Source organism: Chrysemys picta, chromosome 13 (genome assembly GCF_011386835.1).
Source record: "Chrysemys picta bellii isolate R12L10 chromosome 13, ASM1138683v2, whole genome shotgun sequence".
NCBI classification, from domain to species: domain Eukaryota; kingdom Metazoa; phylum Chordata; order Testudines; family Emydidae; genus Chrysemys; species Chrysemys picta.
The window spans coordinates 4,287,453-4,309,052 of record NC_088803.1 but is presented as its reverse complement, the minus strand read 5'-3'; the positions used below and the strand labels follow the sequence as shown (position 1 = coordinate 4,309,052).

At 53.2% G+C, this 21,600-nt stretch overlaps 1 long non-coding RNA gene and 1 gene segment (V, D, J or C); both read right to left on the bottom strand.

Annotated features, from left to right (window-relative positions):
• The window catches only part of LOC122173242 (Ig mu chain C region secreted form-like), a 1,717,225-nt gene that overhangs the window by 802,090 nt on the left and 893,535 nt on the right, over positions 1-21,600 (bottom strand).
• Positions 19,153-21,322, bottom strand: LOC135975419 (uncharacterized). Its single transcript, XR_010592440.1, has 3 exons — positions 20,857-21,322; positions 19,790-20,068; positions 19,153-19,406 (listed from the first exon to the last, which is right to left on the bottom strand). It is a non-coding gene; the product is annotated as an uncharacterized LOC135975419 (long non-coding RNA).

Below are 21,600 nucleotides of genomic sequence, written 5' to 3'. Positions count from 1 at the left end.
TGTGTTTGTGTGTCGCGGGGGAGCGCTCTGCAGCTCCCACAGTGGGAGGTCCACCAAAAAATGTGGGGCTGAAATAGTGCCCCGGCAGTGATCCCCACCAGTAGCGTAGCTGGGGGGGGTGCAAGGGAAGCAGCCACTTCCCCTCAGCACATTTTCAAAAGTGGCGCCTTAGTTAGGGGTTACCATGGCACCAGCAGGTGGGGCCCATGCTCCGCTCTGAAGCTTGGCCTGCCCTGACCTCCTGCACGCAAAGGGGGGGCAGCACGGCCGGAGAAGCCATGGGGGGGGGCGGTACAGCCGGAGGAGCCATGAGGGGGAGTCGCGGGGGCGGAACGGTATGGCCGGAGGAGCCATGGCGGGGGCCGGCCCGGCCGGAGGAGCTAGAGGGGTCGCAGCATGGCAGCCCGCAGCGCGGCCGGAGGAGCCATGGGGGGGGCGCGGCACGGCAGAGCCAGAGGAGCCAGCCAAGGTGGGGCGCGGAGCGGCCGCAGGAGGAGCCAAGGGGGGCATGGCCAGAGGAGGAGCCAAGGGGGGGCGCCTTTTTAATGTTTGCTCCCCCTGCTCTTAGAACCTGGCTATGCCACTGATCCCCACCAGTGACCTGGGCCGTCCTTTGGGCTCTCTGGTGAGAACCCTCAGCCTCCCGTCCTCAGCCTCTACCCTGACTGGCTGAGCAGGGGTTATTGACAGGGAGGAGACTCAGGTCCTTGTTCTCTTTTAAGACCAAGTCAATAAGTCATAAGCAGTTCTAGGTTTGATGAATTTTGCTCCTTCTCTGCATGAATTGAGCAGCTCATGATTCTCTCTACCATTGCAGTTCTCCTCAAATACTTGCTGAATAATTACTGTGCACTGTTGTTGTTCTGGAACTCATCTGAGAGCACTTTATTCAGGTCATTCAATGTATGAAATTCAAGTTCCGATGGTTAGTTTGAAAATCAGGGCTCTTGGGTCCTATTCCCAACTCTGCCACTGACTGGCTGTGTGACCTAAGACAAGTCAATTCTCCTTTCTCAGCCTTAGCTTCTCCCTCTTTCAAGTACGGATAATAATGATCCGCTCCTACCTACCTCACGGTTGGGGAGTGTCACTAGGAGCAGTGCATAAGATGAGGTGTCCTATCATGTTTACTCAGATCAGATTGTGACATAATAGAATAGCTGAAATATTCTATTTTATTTGTATTTTTTTATTTTGAAATTGATAAGAGCAGCAACTACTTAGCTCAGACTCAGGCATCTTATCTAATTCTCGAGATCTAAGCGTCTCCTCTTGGTGTGCGAGGAGACAATTAAACACACTGTGACAAACAGGAGATGCTTTTGTTTTGCAACAAAATCTTTTTGCAAAGAACTTTCATCCCACTTGTTAGGAGTTCAAGAAACAAACTGGTTTAGTCTGAATGGGATTTTCTGAGAGAAACGGTTTCAATGAAATTTCCCCATCATCTCGATTCCTGGGCTCTATCCCTGCCCAGGGGTGAAAGGAACTTAAAGGATTTACCGTTCCGCCGGAGTCCTGAGCGGGGGTGTGGCCTCAACCGGAAGAGGTGGGGCCTTTCAAGATTTAAAGGCCCAGGGGCTCCGGCTGTGGCTGGGAGCCCCAGGGCCTTTAAATCACCCCGGAGCTACCAGCTGCAGAGGCGGCTGGGAGCTGCGGGGCTCAGGGGCGAATTAAAGGGCCCGGGGCTCCAGCCACCGCGGAGCTCTGGGCCCTTTAAATCACCGCAGGAGCCCGGCTGCTGGAGCTCCGGACCCTTTAAATCCCCGCCCAAGCCTGGCTACCGGAGCTCCGGCAGCGCTTTAAAGGGCCCGGGGCTCCCCACAGTGGCAGGAACACCGGCCCTTTAAATCACCACTGGAGCCCGGTTGCCGGAGCTCCAGGCCCTTTAAATCCCCGCCCAAGCCTGGCTGCCGGAGCTCCGGGAGCCCGGCTGCTGGAACTCCGGCAGCACTTTAAAGGGCCCAGGGCTCCCCGCAGCGGCCAAAGCCCCGGGCACATTAATCCCCGTCCGAGCCCGGCTGCCGGAGCTCCCCGCAGCACTTTAAAGGGCCCGGGGCTCCCCGCAGCGACTGGAGCCCTGGGCCCTTTAAATCACCACCGCGGAAGCCGGTCCAGTCCGGCATGGCGTACTGGCTCTTGCCGCTACGCCGTGCCGTACCGTACTGGCTTACTTTCCCCTCTGCCGTGCCTCAGGGGGGTTTGTTGTCCATTAGAACAGGAGTCAGGACTGGTGGCTTCTCTTTCTGGCTCTGCCACTGCCTTGCTGCGTAGGCCCTTGGGTAGGTCCCTTCCCTTCTCTGTAGCTCAAGCTCCTCCCCATCTGTCCAATGTGAACAGGGACAATTCTCGAACTCTGGGCGGTCGTGAGCCTGAGTGAGATAAGGGGCGTTAAAGCCTCTGTGAAGGAGAAAGGGGAATTTCTCGGTGTTTAGCTCCAAGGAATTCTAAAGTTTGCTAAAATATCTAGTCTGCGGAAACAAGAAATGGTCAGGGCCAAATTTTTTAAGCTTTGTCTTTTTAAAAGCCCATTCAGGGATGTGAGGCCCTGTCTTTTAGGTACCTGGGGTTCTTTGCCAGCACGAGAGAAGAGGTTCCTGCCTCCATTTTTGTGGCCTTAACAAACCAGGTGTTGTGCCCCAGTTCTCGTGTGAGATCCCTGAAAAAGAACATGGACTTGTCAAGAACAAATCATTCCAAACCAATCCTAGCTCCTTCTTTGGCAGGGTTATAGGCCTAGTGGAGATGGGTAAACAGTAGATGTGATCTCTCTTGGTGTTTCTAAGGCTTTTGACACAGTCCCATGGGACATTCTCACAAGCGAACGAGGGAAATGTGGTCTAGATGTAATCAGTGTAATGGGAGTGCAGAGCTGGTTGAAAGCCCAGACTCCAAGAGCCCTTCTCCATGTCTGGCTGTCCAACGGAGAGGGTGTATCTACTGGGTCCGGCAGGGATCAGTCCGGGGGCCGGTACTATTCAATATTTTCCTTAAGGATTTGGAAAATGGAGTGGAGAGCATGCTTCTACAATTTGCAAATGACACCAAGCACTTTGGAGCACAGGATTGGAATTCAAAACGCCCTTAACAAATTGGAGACTTGGTCTTCTTGAGCCAGACTCCATGGCTGGGCCCCTCTCTCTAGACTGGGCTGAAGTGAAACCCCAGAGCCAAACCCTCCTCCTCCTGGGCAGTGCGCTCCCACCTTCAATGGACAGATGCTGCTTAGCGCTGTCAGAGCAGCTTTTGCTGGGGGCTTCTCCCAGCACTTTCCAATAGTGGGAAAGTATGAAATCCCCGTTTGACTGCTGGGGACAGAGCCAGAGAGGGGCGAGCAATTTGCTCAAAGTCCCACAGGGAAAGGAAAACCCCCAGCAGTGGAAGCAACAGGAAACCCAGCAATGGAACTCAGGAGTCCTGACTCCCAATCCCCTGGTCCAGTCACTCCAGCGGAGCACACTCCCTCTCAAAGGCAGGGGGAGGGACATGGGGGCCTGGTTGTAATTGCCAGCTGTGGGAGGGAGCGTGCAGCAGTGGTTAGCGAAGGGGCCTGGAAAGAAGGCCTGCTGGGTCCCACCATACTTCTGACACTTGGTGTGACCCTGAGCCAGTAGCTTCCCCACTCCAGGCCTGTTTCTCTTCAGTGGGGTTGGGGTCGCAGTCCCGACAGCCCAGGGGGGTCGGGAGGCTCCAGGAAGGTGTGTAAAGTGCTGGGATGTCGGGATCCCGGACGCGCTGTCATCCCCGCACTAGGGCGGAGTTCTGCACCCCCTGCCGCTGGCCGAGTTTCTCCGTCCCTTGACAATAAGACAGACTCTTGTTTTCACAGCCAGCCGATCGCCCCGTGCCATCACCCTGCCTGCTTCCTGGGCAGGGGAACTCCTCAGCTCATCACCACCCTCTCCAGCCTGCCTTGGGCTTGGAGAGTGAGGAGAAGGGCGAGGGACGACCCTGAACATCCTCCATCCATCGCTCCGTCACCAGAGCAAGTGAGTGGCCCTCGGGGGCATCCCCTGTCTGTCTGGGGAGAGGCAGAAAGAGGGGGAGAGAATCTCTCCCAAAGGAGATTGGATTTGCAAACAGCCCCCAGGAACCCCTCACTTTCAGACCGGGAAGGGGCTTCTCCAGAGCCGTCTACAGTGTGTTTGGCAAGGTCCCAGCAATGGGGCTCCCAGCCAATCCCTTGTGGGAGACTGTTCCCCAGGCTGAGAGTCTGTGAGCTGGGCCAGACCCAGTGAGCTGCTGAGCATGGAAATCAATGGGAACCGAGGGGGCCCTGGCCTTGCTATGCCTAGGGACTTTGAAGTGGGGAATGGTTTCCCAGGAGAAGTTCGGACTCCTGGGTTCAGGGCCGGCTTTAGCAAGTGCGGGGCCCGATTCCTGGGGCGGCACTTCGGATTGCCGGCTGGGGGAGGTGGCCCCGCGGGGCTGCCGTGCTCCGGATGGTGCTCTGGCCAGGAATGCAGGGCCATGGGGCTTGCCGCGGTCTGGCCGACGGTCCGGCCGGGGTCGTGGAGCTGCAGGACTGCTGCGGTCCGTCTGGGGCTGCGGGGCCGCGGGGCTGGCCGGAGCTGCAGTCAGGGTCGCAGGGCCGTGGGGCAGCCACGCTCTGGCCGGAGCTCCAGCCGGGGTGGCGGAGCTGCCGTGGTCCGGCCAGAGCTCCAGCCAGGAGAGCGGGGCCGTGGGGCTGCCGCGCTCCGGCCGGCGCTCTGGCCAGGGGAGTGGGGCCCCTGAAGACGACTGAAGCCTGGGTGAGTGCGCGGGGCCCTTTTAGGCGCGGGGCCCGATTCTGGGGAATCGGGCGAATCGGCCTAAAGCCGGCCCTGCCTGGGTTCTGTTCCTTCTCTAGCCTGGGCGGGAGGTGGGGGGGGTGTGAGTGTGGTGTGGGGTCGCAGGAGGGAGCTGCTTGTCCAAAGTGACCAGTTTCTTTGTGACTGACCCCAGTGTTCGAAAAGGACGAGACTCCCCAGTTCTTGCAGCCCCAGGGATGACGAGGGGGAGCGTTGAGGGGGAGCAGAGGATGCAATGAACTCCTGCCAGTGGGGGTAGCTTGCCCTCCCTGTACCCCCGTGGGGGGAGCAGGAGCTGCTCTGGCTGGGGCAGGGATGGGGAGGGACCAAACAGGCTGGTTAGTGAGCGGCTGCCTTGACCCCAGACTCACGCCCGCTCCCTGCTGGGTTCCAGGATGGCCAGGCTCCTGAGGAGGTTCAGGAAGAAGGCTCTGCAGGTGGCCCCAGAGCCTGAGGGAAGCAGCCGCCATCTTCCCCAGGAGCAGAGCGGCCCCTCCATCCCCGCTGGAGGGGAAGAAGCTTCCGGCCGCGCCAGGAGGTGGAAGCGCCCAGCCTTCTGGCGGAGGAAACCCACTCCCAGCGCAGGCGCCGAGGTGGGAGCATCACCTCCCAGGCCAAACTGGAGCTGGGCCAGGCTGCGGCTGGGCAGGCAGGACCCAGCCCAGGGGCGGAACCGGGCAGGGTGGCTCTGGGGCTTGTTGTTGTGTGGGCAGCAGCGGCCCCAGGCGCCCAGCCCCAACTTCCCACAGGGGCCATCGCCCTGCTCGGTCAGTGAGGACCTTTCAGCCTCCCCCGGGCAGGAGGTGGAGGATCCCTCTGCCAGCCCCAGCAGCTCGGGCCGCTCCCCATCCGACAGCAGCAGCGCCTGCGACTCGGACAGCAGCCTGGCCGACGGACGCTTCTGCTTCGTTCCAGGTGAGGAGCCAGGCTGGGCTCAGGGAGGGGTGAGAAGGGGGCTGTGAACAGCCAGGGCCCAGGCCCTTGAGCAGTGCTATGGGGGCGGGTCTCCAGCCCAGGTGTCTGGCCTGAGCCATGTGAACCCCACGGACACTAGATGCTGCCACTTTGGTCCTTGGTGCTCCATTGGGCGGGGGTGGGGGGAGGCACCTCCCAGGGAGTCCAGGACAGTGGGGAGGGTCTCTTTGCTATGGGCTCCTGAAGGAGTTGGGGGCTGATGCCATCACTGAGAGGGGGGAGTGTGGGGCCCAATCTGCCCTATGTCCCAGAGGTGGGAAGGGGACACATTGTCCCACCATGCCCCTGTCCTCCCCCCGAGTGGCAGCAGGAGTCACCTTGTCCCCTTCTCTCCCTGGTGCAGCGTCCGCCAGGGACTCCGAGGACGAGGAGGAGGAAGAAGAACGGGTAGACTTGGTGAACATCCGAGAGCAGCTCCATGCCCGAGAAAAGGTACAAACGTTCCCCAGCTGTGCTGGAACTGAGATTGTCCTGCTCCTTCCCAGCATCCTGACCCCCTGCAGAAGGTCTTGGCCCTAATGGGGACCTTTCTCCTTCATGATCTGGGACCCCCAAGATGGGGGTGTTTGTCACACACCAGCCGGGGTCTCCTCCCCCCACAGGCACTGTCCCAGTTCCTGACCCTGATTGTGGAGGAGTCATGGGTGATTTGGACAATAGGCGGGTCCCCACTATCCCCCATTCAGGCCTAAGTCCTGCAGCTGGTGTGGCTGGGGCAGGGAGGTCCCTGGCTAACTGGCTCTCTCTCCCCTAACCCCACTCCTGGTGGGCGCAGGACCAGGCGCAGCAGCTCGTGTTCCTGCACGCCATCTACGTCGCGTGCCTCGCTGCCCAGCAGAGAGGGGACGACACATTGGAGCCACACTGCTCGAAGGCGGCTGTGGCGGAGAGGATTGTGGTGAGTGAGACACGGCGCCCGGCAGCTGGAGGGGGGACAGAGACATGGGAGGGGCAGGGGTCTCCCCGGGCCGACGGTTGGGAGATGGCTGGTGCTGGAGGGCAGCTGAGGGCAGGGATTGATGGGGCTGAAGATTGGGGAGAGGAGACGGGAGAACTAGTGGACAGGAATCGGAGGAGCGGGAGGCAGCTGGGGGGATCCTGCTGGCTGTGTAATCTCCTCCTTGGGGAGTGTCCGTGAGGCCCGAATCTCACACGCTCCTTTGTCTCCTTTGCGTCTCACAGGAGCTCATTGAGGAGCTTCCTCCTAACTCTCTACTCGGCGCCGTCATGGCCAAGTCCCTCATTGCTGTGGCCAACCTCAGGTACCGAGACCCTCCCGCCCGGTTCCCCTAACCCCGGTGCTGCTCAGGCCGTGGCTGGGAGTCACTGCCCCTCCCACTCCCAGCTCACCTCCCAAGGGGGGCTCCTCTGGCAGAGGTGGGGGGAAGGGTCACTCCCTCTCCTGGCTGCTCTGTTCTTTGCACTCCAGGACATTGCAATGGCTTTGGGGAGAGGCTGACTCCCAGGATCAGATACAGGAGGGGCAGCAGGGTCCAGGGAACAGGCGCCATTCCTGCCCTGCCACTGTCGGTCTGGGAAACCTTGGCCTTATCATTCCCTGGCTCAGTGCCTCAGTTTCCATTCTTGCCAGCCTCTGCCTATTTCCCTGCAGTTTCACGTCCGTGTCGGTGCCAGTCCCACCCTCGCACTGCACAGTCTAATACCGGCTCCTCTCTCTTGCCAGCACCATGACACCTGCCCTGGAGCCGGAGCTGGAGACCCACCTCCTCCAAGCCGCCCAAGCCTACATCACCCCGCCCCCTTCGCCTGTTGGACTGTTTGTTGCCCGGCCACCGGGGCCTCTGGTGGACTCTGTTGCGACTGAGCGGCCTCCCTCCGAGCAGGAGAGCGAGGGATCCCCTACATGCCCCTTGGAGGGTGGAGCCTATATTGCCCCGCCCCCCTCGCCGTAAGGACCGGGGCGTGGGGCCGGAAATATAAAAGTCCGGCCCTGCACCACAGTTGGGGGACAGCCTGCAACAGAGGAGGACACTTGGCCTGTTCTCCAGAGGCCCCTAACCCTAACCCTAACCCCAAGCATGGACGGGGACTGGCCCGGAGTCCCCACTGCGGTTTACCCCAAGGAGCCGGAAGAGGCCTGGAGGCCACAGCTACCAAACCTCGGCCGGGGAGGCAGGAAGTAGCCCAGGGACAGCCCGGGAGCTGCTGGCTGCAGAGCCCGGCGCGACTCAGTTGGCGTGTTGCGGCTGGATCCCCGCCGACGCAGGGGCAACCAATCCTGCCCCTGCCAGCGCCTTGGGCTGGGACGCGGGGGAGGAGGGTGGGACCGCGTCCCCCTGCCACCCCACCCCGGGTGGCTGACCCCCTACACGGTGCAAGGAGGCTGTAGCCCAGGACAGGAACTGTTTGTTGGCTGGCCACCGGGGCCCCGCCCAGGCTAGAGCCAGCCCTGTCAAGTCTGTCTGTTTGCTGGCTGCCAGGGTTCCACCCAGGCCAGGGCCCGCCCTTGAAGTTTGGTAGTTTGTGGGGTGCTTGGGCCCTGCCCAGGCCTGAGCCACCCCCGATACACTGTGTTGAGGGGCTGACCACTTCAGCGACCTCAGCCCAGCAGTGCCGGCTCAACCATTTTTGCCGCCTTAAGCAAAAAAAACCCCAAAAAACAACGCTCGGACTGCCAAAGCGAGCAAAAAGAAAACCACAAAAACCCCAACCACTTGGACTGCCGCCACCCGAACTGCCGAAGCAGAAAAAAACCCAACAACAACACTCGGACTGCCGCCGCCCGAACTGCCGAAGTGCAAAAAACAAAAAAGTCGCCCGGCCTGTGCTGCCCCAGGAATGGACGGAATGCCGCCCCAGGCGTGTGCTTCCTCCGCTGGTGCCTGGAGCCGGCCCCGCACCTGGTTGCGACAGCTGATCGCTGAGGTGGGGCGGCTGCTCCACCCCCATGCAAGAGGGCGCTAGAGTAGGCCAGAGCAGCTGCACAGGCTAGCAGCCAATCAGAGAAGGGCCAAATGAGAGCCAATCAGGGCCGAGATTAGAGCCAGCCAATCAGGGCTAGGCTAGGCCCTATATAAAGGCTGCCCAGGCGAGCAGTAGGCAGTCTGTCCCAGACTTTTGTGGGAGAAGGTCTGTCTCCAGAGCAGGAGACCAGTATCTCAGAAAGAGCAGTGCTGGGCAGGCTCAAGGGAGCATACTACAGCTCTGGCCTAAGACCTGCCAGACTGCGGGCCCTGATAGAAAGGGCCTAGAGGCCCGGAGGGGAAGTGGCCCAGGGACAGTTGGACAAGGGGAGAGCAGGGAGGCTGCTACTGGAGGATCCCTGGGTTGGATCCCAGAGTAGTGGGTGCGCCTGGGTCCCCCCCTTCCCTCTTGTACTGCACCTGGCCATGCGGTGGCTGAGTCAAACTGCAACCGGCCCTTGAGAAAAGGGGCTAGACTTTGCGGGTTGTGGTTGGCCACTGAGGCAGGTGCAAGGACTTTTGCTAACCTGCTTCCCCCCTCCCTGCCGGAAGGAGATGAGGATAGATTAGGGAACGCTGCCAGAGGGCAGTGGCCTGAAGAAGGACACCATCCAGCGGACTAGGCAGATTGTGCCACATTGAGATACAAAATGGTGCGGAAAAGAGACTTCTATTGGAGGGCCTGGATGGCTCGGCTTGCCGAGCAGCAGAGGGAGTTGTTCTGGCTGCTGTGGAGGTCGGCACCCAGACCAAAGAAGAGATCCGGCACCGAGGGCGAGAGGCCGGGACCGGGAACGCTGAACTGCTTCGCCTATAGGCGATGGGGACACTAAAGGAGGGAGAGTCCCTACTGGGAAGGGGCAGAGAGGCCCCACCCAGAAAAGGCACCCCCTGTGAGAGTAACGGGGGTCCCCAGCTTGTTGGGTCTGTGGGGAGCCAGGGCACCTGAAGAGAGAGTGTCCCTACAGGACTCCCAAGGCCCGGGCCAGCCCAGAAGGAAAGGCTAGGGCCCGGGCCCAAACAAACAGGAGAAGGGACGTCGCAGGGGAAAGACCCAGAAAGTGCTTCCATTGCCACCAAGGGGGACATTTAAAGAGGCACTGTCCCCTGAGGCAGAAAGGGGAAGTGTTCGAGACAAGGGCTCAGTCAGAGACCAGCCCCAGGGAAGAGGTGGTGAAGACGGAGGCCCCTAGAGAGAAAGGGGCTGGGGCAGAGAGGCCCCACCAAAATGAGGGAACCCACATAGGAGCCAGGAGGGCCCATGTGGGAACCCAAACAGAAGTAGGACCCCACGTAGGACCAGGGCGTTCTACAGTGGGAACCCAGACCCTAGAGGTGGGAAGCAGGTGGCTCCAGACTTTGGAGGACCTGCAAGAGGAAAGAGATGCCCTGAAGGCCCTGCTGCGAAGGAAGCTGGGGCGATAGGAACCCTTTCCTCCCCTCCCCCATGAGCATTTTTAAGGGAGAGGGTTTGTGGTGGGGCAGCTGCCCCACCCCCATGTGAGAGAGGGCTAGAGTAGGCCAGAATGGGTGTGCAAGCCAGCAGCCAATCAGGGAAGGGCCTACTGAGAGCCAATCAGGGCTAGGCTAGGCCCTATATAATGGCTGCCCAGGAAAGCAGCGGGTAGTCTGTCCCAGAACTTTATGGGGGAAGGTTTGTCTCCAGAGCAGGAGACCAGCACCTCGGGCTGGGCAGTACTGTACCTGGCCATCCGATGGCCGAGACAAATTGTAACCGGCCCTTGAGACAAGGGGCTAGACTTTGGGGGTTGCGGTTGGCCACCGAGGCAGGTGCAAGGACTGTTGCTAACCCCTGTCTCCTGGAATGGGGATGAGGATAGATTAGTGGGCACTGCTAGAGGGGCAGTGGCCTGAAGGAGACTCTCAAGCAGTGAGCAACGTGGGTCCAGATGCCAACGGAGGACAAGAGACGGATGGGATGCTGCCAGCAGAGGGCGTTCCCCATGGACTGAGCTAATTCCCGGAGCGACCAGCGGGAGGCGCCATGGTGGTGAGTCCCAACCCCGTCAAAACCGCCCAGCCCTATTGTGGGCCCACTGCTACCCTGCAGACTCTGGTCCAGACCAGACTGGGCCAGCCGGAGTGGCCTCCCTTGGAGTGGGAGAGCGAGAAGGAGAGCTAGTGGAAGGGGAAATGGAGCCCCCTGGCACTCACAGAAACTCTCTCCCCTCTCTGTGGAGCAGGGTTCTTCCCTCTGCCCCCCAAATTCCTTCATATGGGGCAGGACCTCTTTCCCTTGCACCCACTCCCCTCCCCCCTTTCCTTGGTCTACCTCCCTCCCATTCCCACTGCTCCCATGTGGTGCAGAAAGGCCCTTGTATCAGGGCCACAGCCCCACTGGAGCTCGGAAAGCTCCACTTTTGAGGAGGTGGGGGTGGGACAGAGGCTCAGGGCTAGCTTCATCTCCTGCCCTTTATTCTCCCCTTGGCCCTTCTATGGGGTCTCTAGGTATGACAGGAATAGGAGCCTCCTTCCCAGCTGTCTGCCAGGCCCTGGGATCTGGCACAGCCTCCCAGACGGGTGCATCCTGTAACTGAGCCACGTCAGGGAGCAGTGGGGACAGGTCCCCTCGTCCCATCCAAGCAAGCAATGCTGGCTCTCAAAGAGGCTTCGATGGAAGACCCCAGTCCCTCATGGAGGTAAGAGCCATTTACTCCTTGGGGCGTGTGGGTCTCTTGGGGGAGAAATGGCATCCCCGATGCATAGACTGTCTGGGAGCTTCCCCTGTCCCTGGCTCCCAGTTCTGGGACAGAGACTTCTCCATCATCCTACCACCCAGGTTTCCTTCCTAGGAAGGGGCTCTCCAGAGACGTCCTCGAACCTGGGCTCCTGAGAGCATTTCTGGCAGGAGACTCCAGCCCCTGGGGCATGAAGAGAGCATCGCGTAGTCTTGATCACCTGGCATCTCCGGTCTCCAGCTCCACTTCCCGCAGCAGTGGGGTTTCTCCAGCCCCCTCACCACACCTGTCAGCCTCTGAATGTCAGAGTCACCAGAACGAGCAAACTTCAGTTCCAGTCAGTGGGGCCTGTGTGTCCTCAGTCCCTCTGGAAAGTAGGTGTGAAATGGGGAGGAAGGACCCCAGGCCACGAACAGTGGGAGTGAGCAGAGCAGGCCTGTAACAGGTTGCTTTCCCCCGGGCTGCACAACCTGGGGCCTAGCCAAGCTGACTATAGACTGAGCCCTAACTGAGAGGCAAAAGGAGAGGCCAGCCCCTCCCACCTCCACTCCCCTTGGAGCGTTGCTAAACTATCAAAAATGAATACAGTGGAGTCACATCTTACGCGGGGGTTAGGTTCTAAGGTGAGTGCATGTCAGGGTTCCCTCCCCACTCTGAATTTTAGGGTACAGATGTGGGGACCTGCATGAAAGACCCCCTAAGCTTATTTCTACCAGCTTAGGTTAAAAACTTCCCCAAGGCTCAAATTCCTTCCTTGCCTTAGTAGCGCTGCCACCATCAAGTGATTGAAACATTCAGGGAGGGCCACTTGGAGCCCCACCTTGCCCCTGCCAGCCCCTCTGAGGGGGGTCAGTATTATCCCTGTTCGCTGGGGCATAGGGATAGAAAGCAACTGGCTGCAAGGTCACACACGACGTCCCTGACAGAGGCAGGAAGGAAGCGTGGGACTGATACCAGTCCAGCTCCAACCACTAGACTCCAGCCACTTCCAAAGTCAGAGAACCCAGGAGCCCTGACTCTGACACTAGGCCTTAAATGACCAGACCAACCTCCCTCCCACTCAGGAAGCCATAGAAGGGACCCTCTGCTGAGCTCCCCTTGGCAATGCCGCTGTCAGAGACCATTGCTAGTGGGTGCCAAGTGCCTGAGCAGGGAACTGCTTGAGAGCCTCCTAGAGACTCGCAGGTGTTTGACTGTGACCCTCAGGGAGCCGTGGCAAGAGCCTCTCTGGCTCTAACAAAGGGTTTCTGTTCTCCTAGACAGTCAGCCCGTGAGGCCAGTTTGCAGAATGTGGAAGAGCCCTTTGGCGAGGCGTTGGAGGATTCACCATGAAGGTGGCAGCAGCGGCAGTGCCGGTCCCCATGGGCCAAGCCTCCACTCCTGACACTCCAGGCTAATCTCCCCCTGCTCTCAGTGGGGCTTGGCTTTAGCTGCTGGGCCTGTGAGCCTAGACCAGGGTCTCAAACTCAAATGACCATGACGGCCGCCTGAGGACTAGTTCATTGGCCCAGAGGGGACAGAAGGGGTCGGGGGGGGGCTCAGGGCAGGAGTTGAGCTGCAGGGGGCTCAGGGCAGGGAGTTGGGGTGCAGGAGGGAGTGCGAGGTGTGGCAGAGGGTTGGGGTGCAGGCAGGAGGCTCAGGGCAGGGGATTTGGGGTGAGGTGTAGGAGGGAGTGTGACGTGTGGCAGAGAGTTGGGGTTCAGACAGGGGGCTCAGGGAAGGAGGTTGGGGTGCAGAAGAGGTGGGGGATGCAGAAGGGGGCTCAGGATAGAAAGTTGAGGTGCAGCAGGGGGTTGAGGTGCAGGCGGGAGGCTCATGGCAGGGGGTTGGGGTGTGGGGTGCAGGAGGGAGTGCGAGGTGTGGCAGAGGGTTGGGGTGCAGGCAGGGGGCTCATGGCAGGGGGTTAGGGTGCAGGACGGCATTGAGCTCTGGCCTGGAGCCGCTCACCTAGAGAAATAGCCCCGCAGGCCGCGTGTTGGAGACCCCTGGCCTAGGCCGAGCACTCAGGGATTCCCATCAGCCTGCTCAATGGCGAATGCAGCCCCCCAAAGAAGGGAAGAAGAATGGAAGTGAAGGAGTAAAGCTGGACCATCCGCTGAGCTGCTGCACTCAAGTGAGCAGAGCCGGGGAGAGAAGAGGGAGAACTCGAAGGTGGCTGGCGGCAGTAGGGAGGAGAAGCAGTTTGGGAGCCAGGAGAGGAGAAATAAATAGTTAATGACAAATGCTGCAGGCTTTCTCTTGTGTGGTGAAGGGTCGAAAAGGGGTCTCTTTACTATCACGCTGAACTTTAAAACAGCTGTGTATGATGGGGGGGAGGGGTCTATAAATGTAAGAGGTCACTCTAGGGACTTGAAGTCCCAGATTCTCGGGCTATTGCCTCCTTCTACCAGCTGATCTCAACCCAGCAACTCCCTCAGATGGTAGCAGTAGTGAGCTCTTGTCCTCCTTTTGCGGCCGAGCCACCAGAAAAAGGACATGATACCTGTGGCCAAGGAACTAGAGCTCCAAGTGCCTTCTGCACACTGTGTCCAACCACAGTAATACTCAGCAGCATCCTCGGGTCTAAGGTTAGTCATATGCAAGTACAACAAGTTGTTGGGATTGTCCCTGGAAATGGTGAATCGGCCTTTCACTGAAGCAGCGTAATGTTTTGTATCTCTGGCCCAATAGCTAATGGTTGATACCCATTCCAGTGCCTTTCCAGGAGTGTTTTTTTTCTAATATCCATGAACCTTTTTATTTTATTAATTTCCTTCCGTTAGTGACACAATTTGCATAACACTCTGAGTTTCATGGACGCTCGTTTAGAGAGCAGAAGCATCATTTTATTCATGGAGCAAAAGGAAAAACTAACACATTTCTTTATATTCATTTTTTGAAATAGTCTCCAAATCCCATTCCCTCACTCCCACCTTTGCCCCACGTCTAGTCCCTGCAGTGTGCAGCCAGACTGGTATGTCCTAAAAGAGAGAGACCCTGTAGCCTATTCACTCACCCCAGCCAATCTCTATGACCTGAGATGAAATCAGAACCAACACCCTGAGCTGGGAAAGGTCTTGTATTTCATTCCCCACCCCCGGAGCCAGCCAGTCTCCCTGCCTTGGGGCGAGATGACAGCTGGCGCCCCTAGAGAGGAAAGGCCCATATTCCATTCCCTGCCCCCCCGAACCAGTCTCTCCCACAACATGGAGCTGGATGGGAGCTAGCACCTCTGGAGAGAGAAGCCTCTCTGCCATTGATAGGTTCAAATCATTCAATATTGTTAAAAGAAACAACTCTTATTGTGCAACATTTTTTTATTGTGTAAGCAACATGCACCAACACACAACATTGCTATCATATAAAAATAGGCAAGGAAAATACATGAATTCAAAAAAGTTAGATGAGATTTTTAAAAAGCCCATCATCTTTCAAAGTCTACTCTTTCAAAAATTCTTGCACAATCAGTATAATTTAGTTGGCAAACATCCTATTCTAGCCTAAGAAACATGGGAGGTTTGCACTAAATATAGGATTTTTTCCCAAGGGGCAGGGAAAGTTTTGAGGGAAATATAAACTCTCCTCCAGTCTTAATGCTGAAGTCACTATTGTAACTTTACAATTCTTTAAGCAAAATTAGCTTGTTAAAAATGTATTCACAGCAACAATAAATGCAGACTAATTGTCAGTATCAAAAGCAGTGGATATAATTAATATAAACAAAGATTACAGAAATTTTGCTTTATTTCTCAGGTCCTTCCTCGCTCCTTCTTGCGAACCTAGAACAACAACAATGACATTGTTATTAATTATTATGTTCATTTATTTTATTACAGCAAAACTATCTGGTCTTTTCCACATGGCAAATCCCAATTGCATATTAATCATAGAGGTGCTGAAGTTATAGTGACATCTGTGAGAGTTTCACATGTGAATCAATTACAGAACAAGAGATTCACAGATTCCAAGGCCAGAAGGCAGCATTGTGATCCTCTAGTCTGACCTGTGTCACACAGGCCAGAAAACTGCCCCACAATAATTCCTAGAGTAGATCTTACAGAAAAGCTTGCAATCTTGGTTTAAAAATTTTCAGTGATGGAGAATCCACCAGAACCCTGGGAAAAGTCTTTATATTGATCCTTTTCTCTCTTTTCTTTATTTCAGTTGTCAGCAATAGGCTTGGACCGTCTCTCATCCTGTGTCTGAGCAGTGCCCAGACTAATGGATCCCTCACCTCAGCTGGCCCTATACTAGGCACTAGTGCAATACTAATAAATATAAACTTCCACACGAGAGACAGGAGATCTCTGATTACACAACCATTCTGAGAAATGTCCTATTATTTCAGAGAGACAAAGTGGGTGAGGTAATATCTTCTATTGGACCAACTTCTGTTGGAGAAAGAGACCCGAAGAAGAGCTCTGTGTAGCTTGAAAGCTTGTCTCTTTCACCAGCAGAAGTTGGTCCAACAAAAGATTTTACCTCATCCACCTGGTCTCTCTAATATACTGAAACCAACCCGGCTACTACAACACTGCAAACCACCATTCCTGACTAATGGTACAACTGTGTGCATGCTGTCAACCTACGGTACTTATACAGCCTCCAATAGTAATGGCTGAGAACTTCTATGTATTTCTCCTCCCAAGCCCTCTGTGAGGTAGGGGAATGCTGTTATTCCCACTCTACAGATGGACACCCAAGACAGAGAGAGACTAAAGGCAGAACATTCTAGAGAACCTGTGGGAGTTGCTCAAGCCGACACAGAACCAGGGCCGGCGCACCCATTAGGCGACCTAGGCAGTTGCCTGGGGCGCTAACATTTGGGGGGCGGCGACCGCGGCGGCTGGATCTTCCGCCGCCTCTGTCGGGGGCGGCATTTCGGGGGCGGGACCTTCCGCTGCCTAGGGCGGCAAAAAAGCTGGTGGCGCTCCTGCACAGAATATGGTAAAGCCGGGAACGGAGCCCAAGCCCCTAACCACAAAACAATTCTTCTGCTCCTACCTCTTCTCTTCCTGCTAGTGTAGGCAGGACTTAGGCTCCAGCTACATTTTTACTAGTATGTTAAAAAACCTGCCCTAGGCGCTATTAGCCGACATTGTGATAAAAATGCCAGAGCCCGGTCTGCACCGCAAAGTATCACGTACCTCAGAGACTAATCTTGCAATCATGAGCACATTAAAGACGACGCTCTTTGCAAGCACAATTTCCAAACCCAGCAGGGCAGCGGATAGTGTCTTTGTGTTTTTCTCCTCATTCGGATCTATAAAATATGAAACAATGGTGTAGTTTGCCCATGAAAATTCATATTTGCACAAAGCCAAATATAGCCATTAATTATATATATATATATATATACATATACAGAGAGAGAGAGAGAGAGAGACTTGTCAGAATACAATTTTTAATTCAAAAATTTAATAATTTTTAATATTTTAAAATAATTTAATAATTTTAAATAATTTAGACCGATAACATCAATGGCTTTTTTTCTATTTCTATTTATTTATATTTTTCACAATTGTATGAAATGACTGGGGGTCAGACAATAATTATTCAATGACAGTATATTTTGAGATTCAATAAATTAAAGCTTTATAACCATTAAAACACAGATTGTCAATATTATATGTCAAAATATACCAAGTAAATACCCGTAAGTCAAACTCTAATACATTCTCATGCAGCATTTTTCTTATGTTGCTTCCCTTACTTTGTACATTTCAGTTGCTATCAGTAGAAATAGTTCTGTTGTTGGTTTCTGTGTGTGAGGTGAACTGATGTTTATCAACATTTACTGATAACAAATCGAATCCTTCCAAGCCTCTCTCTGTGCTAGAGAGCAGGAGTAAGGAAGTGGAGCTGGCAAGGTGCAGCTCTCTTCTGCAATGCAAAATGCTTAGAGAAGGAGAAGAAGAATGTGATGATGTCATTGATGTCAGTGGGCAATGGGCCCATGTGGAAGGAGTTAACAACGTATGGTAGCAATAGACCACAGGGGAGATGTTTGTTTCTCAGTCCGGGGCCGTTGCCGTCAATGGGAGCAGGACTCTCGGAGCCAGACTGCAGGACCCCTGCTCACCATTGCTCAGCACCTCTTCCCATTCACAGCAATGGGTCCACTTGTGTGACCAGCTGCTCGCCAACACCAGTAAAGGTTGGACAACCTGGTCCTACGTTCTTTACCGTTCAATTACCAGACACAGCAAGGGCCAGATTCTCAGCTGACCTTGAAGTCAATAGCTCCCTCCCACCCCTGCCCCATCTCACAAGTTGGCTGTTGGCCATAAAGTCTTGCAGCAACATAATCACTCATTTGGGTACTAACCTTCGAGGCTGGGGGTTGAAATGTTGCACGGCTCGGACACGAGGATTGTTGGAGCCGGAGATGTGAAATCTAAAAGAAAGACAGTAAACCGCTGGGACGTTGCACTCCATATGTTTGATGGAAATAGGCTTAGGAGTGTGAATCTGATGTAACTGGAAAATGCTTTATTCAAAAGGTCTCTTGTAAGTTATCATAACGAAGGTTATAACCTACAGAATATATTCCTTCTATTTGTGTGCATGGATCATTCTTGTATCTGAAGCTACAAATAAGAAGTATAGCTCTGAGGTCCTATTGTAATTATGTAAAGTGTGGGCCCTTAACGGTGGTTTAGAATCTTGATGGCTCCAATTCACTAGGACAATTGGTTGTAAATGGTTTATTTATCTGCAAACCTTCCAGTGTATGTGTGGGCCAACCCAGGAAGAATGGAGACTAGCAGTCTTACAGTGACATGTGACCATGTCACATGATGCTGGAATCCATCTTAATCCTTGTACTTTTCCATTGATGAGGCAGAGGTGTGTACAAGCACAGACAAAAGATTTCCGCCATGTGCTAAAGATATAAAAGTGGGTGGACCAGGACAAAGGGGGATGCCGGTTATGAGAAAACCCCTGCTTACCACCTGAGATGTCTGCTGGATGTAACAAGAACTGTACCAGGGGAAAGGATTGGGCCCAGACTAGGAAGGAGTCTAGTCTGTGAAAGAAGCTTATTGGAATATCTTTGAGGGTGAGATATTACCTGTAATCAGTTTCTTAATGTATTAGGCTTAGACTTGCATATTTTGTTTTATTTTGCTTTGTGACTTACTTTGTTCTGGCTGTTATTAGTTGAAACCACTTAAATCCTATTTTTTATATTTAATAAAATCATTTTTGTTTATTAATAAACCCAGAGTAAGTGATTAATCCCTGGGGGAAGCAAACAGCTGTGCATCTCTCTCTCTCTCCCTCCATGTTATAGAGGCGAACAATTGATGAGTTTACCCTGTATAAGCTTTATACAGAGTGAAACAGATTCATTTGGGGTTTGGATCCCATTGGGAACTGGGTGTCCAGGTGCTGGAGATGGGTGACCTGCTGAGCTGTTTTTAGTTAAAGTCTGCAGCTTTGGGGCCATGGCCCAGCCCCTGGGTCTGTGTTACAGCAGGATAGCGTGTCTGGCTCAACAAGGCAGGGTTCTGGAGTCCCAGGCTGGCAGTGGAAAACGGGCTCAGAGGTCATTTCAGCACATCAGGTGACAGTCCCAAGGCGATCTCTCTGACTGAACCCGTCACAGTAAAACATATGGAATGCAACGTCACATCCTCCTCCTCAACTCACTGCCAGAGTCTTGGACACTGTCCATGGTGGAGGCCGTACATGTTACATCCCTGTTTGTCTCTGGTCACACCCCCTGCCAGTACCTTTAAACCCTAGGATGCCATTCATAGGTGTTCTTGCAAGGTCCGGAGTTCCTGGTCCCCAGGTGCCTGAAAACATGTCGGGGTGTTGTATTACTAACAGAATGCAGATAGCAGTATCTGTTCAAATGAAGGTGTCTTGGCATTTAGCCACCAATGCCATGAGGCAAAGTGCCTCAGTTTCCCCTTCCACACAGCAGTGTAGGTCTGTTAATCACTCATTTGGGTACTAACCTTCGAGGCTGGGGGTTGAAATATTGCACAGCTCGGTCACAATGATCGTTGGAGCAGGAGATGTGAAATCTAAAAGAAAGACAGCAAACCGCACCCAAAATAAATGATTTATACAGATATCTAATAATCCCACTGAACTATCTGAAATTCAAGAGCATGGAAATTCACTCTGGGCACAGTTCTAGCCTGGTCCATAGTGCTGTGAAGTCAAAGAGAGTCTGCCCTTTTTGGAAGTATATGAGTCCTTGAATAGTGGCACAAAACATTTTCTTAAATAAACATTTTATGTAGGATTTCTTGCAATTTCCTTTGAAACAGCTGGAGACAGAATACTGGACTAGATGAATGCACTAATCCATTCCAACTTCCCCTGTGATCCTATATGATAAATAAAAACTGAATTAATCTCAAAGGTGTATTGTCTTATTGAGCCTTAAACCCTGAAAATATACCTGGCAGCTTCTCAGCTGTTTGGGTTTTCTTAATAATTTTGCCGTTATGTTGAACGTAGCAAGACACTAGTTCAGTTGAAGAGAACTTGACAATCTTGACAGCACTGTATTTCCCACTAGATGTGAGGATCGGGTCTGTTGCTTCATATATAATTTCACTGTTAGAATTCATGAGTATCTTCAGCTCTTTAGGGTAGAAATCTTTCGCCAGGCAAGCAGCAATGCTCTCATTTTCTGACTCCATAATGCAGATGGAGGGCTTGGAAGGTGTTTGATCTCCTGGAAAGTTAATATTGTGGTTGAAATTTAATTAAATGATTATCATAATGGTCCCTTCTTGCCTTAAAAGCAATGATCTTTGCCGTATGTGGGTACCTAGAGAGTACCTATTTGATAAGTACATGATATAGTCCTCTTTTAATCTAGACTTTGATAAACTGAATAGACTGAGCTCCTTAAGTCTCATTTGAAGCCAGGATTTTAGGAATAATAATAATAGGAACTTAAAAATGGGAGTTGTAGGGGAAAATAGCATGTGATCATTTTATTAGAAGTTGTAGCATAAGGAGAAAGAGTTAATTTTGCCCAAACAACCTTAATTCTGGCATTTGCTAGCTTTTGAAAGTTTGTTTCTGCAATTATAAAACTACTTTAACAACAAGTTTTTGTATGAACTTAATATGAATGTTGAAACCTTTCAATAGAATATTTTTAGAAGATTGCAGTGGAAAAATGAATTAAAATTGCAGAACACCACATGACTATTTTAACTATATTTTTCATGTAATTTCTCTCTGCTAGAAAGAAGGAATGTCAAACTGTCACTGAAAGTCGGACAGAAACTGGTAATTTGTACACACACATTTCCAGAAGGACCTATTGTCTCTGGATCCGAAGTGTGCATTGCCCAAAACCACCACCACCAGCACAGACAATAAGAATCCCTGCATAGTCACACCTTTTAATCTCACCTTCAATATGCCTTCAAAAATCTTTAATAAATTACTTTTTCTTAAATGTAAAGTTTTCAAACACCCTTTCCTGAACATTAAGATTAAGTCACTTACTTGGTATTAGAAAGACTTTGGTCCCTTTAAAGACAGCATTGGAGTCCACAGTGCTATACAGCTGTGCAAGAACCTCTCTAGAGAAAATTGAAACAACTGCTAGGGTGTATTTATTTTAGTCTGAGTCTGGGTTAGATTAATTATTCATCTCCAGTTTCTGCTGTAATCTTGTGCTAAACCAAAAACCTTTTCCATGCAAAAGGTGATTTATATTTTAGCTGCAGAACAAGAAAATTAGCTCAAAGAGGCATGATTTTTGTTGTCTCTTCGAACCTTTATAATTAAAATATGGAATCCTTGGTCCTGCAAAGACTTACAAACATGCTCAACTTCCTCCACCCTGAGGCAGATTCTCAGTTGGTGTAAAGGGTCCTGGCACCTTTGAAGCCAATATGAAAATTTACACCAGCTGAGGATCTGTCCCGCTGGATAGCCCTATTAACATTTCAGTGGGTCTATTCCAATGTGTAAACTGAAACACGTGCTCAGTTTTTGTAGGCTCAGGGCCTTACAGAAGAATTTTGATGCTTGACTCCTAAAATTTCCTGCTTTCAGAAACAAATTCCGTTCCTCAAAGCCAAGATCTGCCAGTGGGTTGAGGAGGATTGATTAGGGGTCCCAAAGAACAGCAACATGCCGTATGTGGGACCATGTAGTAAGGTGACCCTCCGTTCTGAAAATAATAAAAATAGTTATGGATGTTTTCCTTCTTTAATTTAACTAATGAGGATAAAACCCTGCATA